Source organism: Impatiens glandulifera, chromosome 1, assembly GCF_907164915.1.
Source record: "Impatiens glandulifera chromosome 1, dImpGla2.1, whole genome shotgun sequence".
In the NCBI taxonomy this organism is placed as follows: Eukaryota; Viridiplantae; Streptophyta; class Magnoliopsida; order Ericales; family Balsaminaceae; genus Impatiens; species Impatiens glandulifera.
Window position 1 is genome coordinate 85,492,528 of NC_061862.1, and position 6,672 is coordinate 85,499,199.

The following is a 6,672-nucleotide window of genomic DNA, read 5'->3' on the forward strand; positions in this document are numbered from 1 at the left end:
TTTAATGTCAATGAATTTTAAACTTTGACTTAGGGAAAGCTCTTTGAGGTTCGTCCTTTGTGGACATGTCATATTTTGTGATTTTGCCTTCAATCTTTGTGATTTTCGCATATTTTGTGCTGTTACGTTCGATCTTTGTGATTTTCGCATGCTTTGTGCTATTGCGTTCGATCTTTGTGATCTTTTGACATGATTTGTGTTCTTACCGTGGTCTTTGTGACACGAGTTTACCTTGGGTATTATCTTTGTTGTCTCGGTGGTAATAAATTGGCGATGATATATCTTGTGATTCCGTGATTGTGTGTTGTACTACTTTGGGTCAAAGGTGGAGATTGTTGGGTATTGGTTGACCCAACATTGTGACCCAATCACTAGTAACCCACTTACTGAATTTGACCTAAATATAACTAGATACTACTTTCTTTGTGGGAGGTAGATGTTAAGCTTCTTTGTGGTGTTTGAAGACTAGAGAAAGAGTTGCCTTCTTGAATTAGGTTGTAATGCAACCGAATCTATAAACAAGAAAAACTGAGCACCCAACATCCTATAGCTGACCCTGATTTCAACATTAATTTTAGAAACTAGTCGTTATCTTTAAGTGTCTTTCTACAATACTTTATGACTTGCATTTGCCGGGATCTAGCTAGCTAATGCTTCTCAAATGTTTAATTTTTTTTACCAACTGATGTCTCTGTAAATTGAAACAAGGCTTTTTGCCGAATGATATCCTTACAGACATATCAAGATGCCATCGTCGGTAATTGCGTATATCCATATCAAGATGCCATCACTTTTCACTAATATTAGTAATTAATAAAATTGCTTGTAATTGATTCTTGGTTTAATGCATGTTTTTATTTATTTTATATTTCTAGCTTCTATTTGTCTTTCTTGTACTAATTTAATGCATGTCCTTCCTAATATCAATATTTTTAAATGAGGCAAAAAGTTTGCAAATCATTCAATTTAATATATATATATATATATATATATATATATATATATATATATATATATATATATATATATATATATATATATATATATATATATATATATATATATATATATATATATATAAACTTAACAACTAAGGTCTAGTTTGAATATTCAACTTAATCTCAACTTATTAACTTATTAAGGTCAGTTTCTGTATGTTTGATTTAGCTTATACTCTCAACTTATCTATTTTTATATTTATAATATTATTTAATAATTAGTATTATATATATATATATATATATATAATGTTATATATTTATTAATTTAATTATAAATATTAATAAATGATTTAAATTAGAGAATAATATATTTAAAAATAAATTATATTAATATATTATTTTTATAATTTTTTTGTTAATATATAATTTTAAATATTAATAAATGATTTAAATTAAAAAATAATATATTTTAAAATAAATGATATGAATATATTAATTTTTATAAATATATAATTTTAAATATATTTAATATAAATATGATATAAAAATATAGAGATATATATAAAATAATTTAATAATATTTTAATTTAAAATACTTAAGATAATATAATTAAATATATATATATAAAAATAAAAATAAATGAAAAATAATAAATAAAATGATTAAAAATATATGAAATAAATGTGAGAATTAATAAAATGATTAGAATAGATTGAACAAATTAGAGAAAATGAATAAAATGATTGAGTAATGAGAAAGAATAAATAAAAAAATATTTAAAAGTGATGAGATTAATATAAGAGCCTGAGATTATAAGTTTGAGAGCGTGAGATTATAAGTTTAAACGCTTGAACAATGATAGAAAGAAAGTTTAAAGGCTGAGATTATAAGTTTAAACTTAAAATATATTTAATTATATTTTTTTGTGTTTAAACTTATTGTGCAAAATCAATTAACAGCTTTATAACGCAATCCCCTAATTATAGGCTATATTAGATAAAGCAAACTAGGTCTAACTCAATAAGATAGTCAAAGTTGTAAGATAGTTATTAAGAAATAAAAAAAAAAGCTATCTATTCTTATTTACGACGTCCCAGGAAGTAATAGTTATGGATAATACTATTTTTTAACATTAAAAAAATAATAAATAAACCTAATAATAGATAATATACTAAACTCAAATTTAGGCATAATACTTTATTTTTAATAATATTTAGTTAATTTGTGAATTATTACAATTGAAAAATTACGGCTATTTGAATAAATAATAAAATTCTAATAGCATAAAGAACATGTTTGGAATGCGTTATTTAGAAGGAGAAAAATATAATAATGGTTGATGATTCTGAGTAATTAAAGATTTTTTTTTAATAAAAAGACATAAGAGGGTGATATATATAAATAAATAATAATAATAATTTAAAATATAAGATATTTTAGTATTTTAATTAATGAATTAAGTGATATGATTAATGAGATGAGAGTGAAATAATGTTTAATTTCGTTTGAGTTATTAAAATAATCCAAATTGAACAAGACAATAGGGAATGACAATGAGGTGGTTTGGAGCGGGGAATGAGGAATGCATTTATCATCTCCGCTCCGTTTTTATTTCGAAGAGTTTTTTACTACCATCTATACCTATACCCGTGTATAGGGTAATGCAACCAATACAATTGTATAAGGTCCCATCTTTTAGGACCTAAATTTTAAATTCTTAATATATATAATATTATTAATTATATATTATATATTATAAAATATTTATTTTACCTTATAATATTATATTTATTTCTTTATAATATATAATAAGCAAACTTTTTCTTTTTATATATATAATAATATATATTTTTTCTCACTCAATATTATATAATAATATATATTACTTATTTATCTTTAGTTATTATATATAATATATTAATTTTTTCTCTTCCCACTTTATATCTAATATAATAATATATTAATTTTTTCTCTCTCTTCATAACTTTTTAATTCATTAATTCTATTTATCTTTTATATCATTAACTTTAATTATATTGTGTTTATATTGTATCAGCTTTTCCATATCTAATATTAATTTTTTTATAACCTAATTGTGAAATTCATCTATGAGGTTATAATGCTTTTAAATTTATTTTTTTATTTATTCTTAATCTTATATTTATCTTCCTAATCTCTTTTCATTTTAAAATAATATTATTTTTTTCATTATAGAAACATCATATACAATATATCACAAATAATATTAAAGGAGGTTTCAAAACTAAAGCATATCATTAAGACCACAAGTATTTTTTACCTTGTTTTTGTAATCAATGATCAAGTTATATATATTTAATTTGTATATTTAATATGTTTTTGATTAAATGTACAAATATCATATTTATTTTAATTTTTGAGGGCCACAAAATTTGAATTTGCATTGGGCCTCCCAACTCTCGGGGCCGGCTCTGCTACCATCCCTGCCTCCATTCGGTTTAGGGGATTCCCCATCCCTGCCTCCATTCGATTTCGGAGATTCCCCGCGGGACACCGTTTAAACCATATTTTTAAAAATAAATAAATTTTTATATAAACATATTTTTTAATAAAATATATATTATATTTAGAGCGGTCAGACGGGCTAACCCATGGCGGGGTGGGCCTACTGACCCTACTCATCAAAACCCATTGTTTGACGGGTCGATGGTGGGCCGGCCCTCCATCCCGGCGGGATGAAAATCTCCAACCCAACCTAACCCAAGGTGAATTGCGGGTTAGGCGGGCCAGCTTGCGGGTTGTCTCACTAAATATAAAAATAAATAAAAATCATTAATAGTTCTAGAAAACAAGAGTTCAAAAATATGATCAAATAGTCATAATACACACCACATTTATACTGTTCTTTGCGTCCATTACATTCAGCTTTTTCTATATTATCAATAACCTTCATTTTCTTAAAATACATCCAAATATCATAATATTCCCTAGACTTTTTAGATGACCCTTCATCATGTTTAGCACTTTCAAATTCATGAACATCCAAATTAGTACATTGATTTTGAGAGGAGTCCATTTCGAAAATGAATCTGTTATTTAACGGAATATTAAGTTTCAGACTTTCAGTGTGAAGCTTCTAGAACTGGAACCAAGTTTGAATTCAAGAACCCTTAAAGGCGAGAACGAAGAGAAGAAAGACAGAACAAATAAGTAGCCGACGATCAATGAGCGAAGTATTGATTGCTGTAGTTTGGAATCAAGTTTGAATCCACGAACCCTTGAATGCAAGAACGAAGAGAAGAAATGGGAAACAAATAAGTAGCCGGCAGACGATGGGCGAAGTATTAAGTATTGAATGATGCAGTGCTGTTTGGGAGAGAAAAAAACTAGGGATATGCGGCATATGCCTATAAGGCTATAAATCAGATTAGATTTTTTTTGCCAACTCGCGGGCCCACCCAAGCTCGACCCGCCTAGGCCCGCGACCCGAACGAGATGGCCCGTGTAGGCTCACTTCCAAATGAGTTGCTAATATTTCAACCCAACCCGCCTAAATTGTTTGGCGGGGCGGACCAACTCAACGGGCCTAACCAAATTGACGACTCTAATTGTAATATATATTAAAAAATTATATTATTATAAAAATAAACTTAAAACTCTTATAAAATATAATGAAAAATAAATATTAATGATTTTATATATTTAATTGTGTTTTTAGTATTCAGACATAATCAGGACAGTTCAGGATGGGAGAGACAAATATCATCCTCACCCCGATCAACTACCAATCAAACCGGAGAAAAACCGCTCCAAACGGGGCAATTCAGTTCAGTTACCGCGGGGTAAAATCAAATTAACAATTCAATGAGATATAAAATATATTATAATTTTTTTTTAGAATTTATAATATTTATGTGATCAAAATTTTGGAATAATAGGTATAATACTTCATGTACATTTAGTTAAGTTTGAAATATCTCCTTATAAATGATTTTATTTTATATTGTTCACCTTACATTTATTTTTGTTTAGAATGGTTCCTTATACAATTATTTTTATTTGAAATTATTCCTTATATATTTTTTTTTTGAAATTGCTTTTTATACATTTATTTTTGTTTGAATTTACATACTAAATAACTAAAATTATTTAAAATATTATAAAACTGTTAATTTATGTTGAAAATTGATACAAAATTTTCTTATATATAATATATATAAAAAAATTCTAAGTTTTATTTAAACGATTTAATATTATTTAATTAAAAAAAAACCCAAAAAAGAAAGAAAACAAATGTTCAAATTAAACCAAACAAGCCTTACCTTGATTTTTTAGAACATAAAGCAAAATAAGAAACAAGCAACAAAACAAAGTTCAACACAAAAAGATTACTAGAAACATCTAAAATTAAAGTCTACAACACCTCAACTTTGACAAAGTCTCCAATTTCCTTCATATTTCAAGATGCTTCTCCAAGTATGAATGAATGGGCTCCCATTAATAAGCACTACTATCTATTGACTCTTGTGAAATCTTTGCATTTCTTTACATCCCCATACATTATAAAGCAAAGCACTAAAGACACACTTGAATACGTATTAGTTTAGTAGAATCTATTCCCCTTTGCTCTGGCAATTGCAATGTTTTTAATACCATTTCAAGAACAAGGGGAATTAAAGATATTCATATTCTTTGAGAAGTTTTTTAGAAGGCTGGGTTTCACTTATTCTTCAGAGTACGACTAATCCCTGCGGGTTAAACACATAGTCCGCAAATCTACTCAACCAATTTAACTAAACGAGTTGAACGTGTCGTCTGACGGGGTTCGAACTCAGATAGGTTGGGGACTTGGGGTGTACACCTCCTTTTATTGCTAAGTTAGAAGAGATGATGCTTTTGTTTTTGAGAAATTACCTATAAAGAACTATTAAATAAGTTAGTGGCGTTTAAAATCATTAAAAAATCTCATTTTTATAATTTTAACACTAAAAAAACTAAAATATAGTTAGATACAAAAAAAATTCTGAATTTTTAATTATGCTCAATTTAATTGTTCATCTTTAAAAGAGCAAACAATCTAATCAGCCTTATTTGTTTTTTTTTTTAAAATTATAATCAATTAAGTAAAATACTAAAATTTTATCTCCTTAAAAAAATTATATTATCATTATATATTAATATTTTTAAATCTAGCTTTTTTTACTAAATAAAACTCAAATCTTCACAATCAACATAAATTAAGATTTTTTTTTTTTTTATAATACAACATTTATTTTGAACACTCTACTAAACAAGCTTTTAGACTAAGTTGACAAAATGAAATAAGTCCCAACTATATAAAAACACACGGCATTTGGCTTACAAAGCCAACACATTATTACTAACATAGAGAGGAAGATATGCATTACAAGTAATGCAATTTTTAAAGTTTTGCAGGGAGTACCTCTTGAATATTAAAATGAAAAATTGGGACAGAGGTTAGACTAAATAACGTCTGAAATCTGGTACGGTTAACTACGAAGAAATTAAACTACAAATAATTCCAACTAAATCATTCTACTACGTACACAACTCAAAAGATATTCATTGATCGATGTCTATAATCAATTAGACTCATTATAAACAATCTATATATTTATTATTAGACATAATCACAATATTTGTTTACATTGTTCATTGATATTATGCCACAAAAGGCCTAACAGACACAAATTGAAGGATATATAATAATTTCATTCAAATGATCATAAA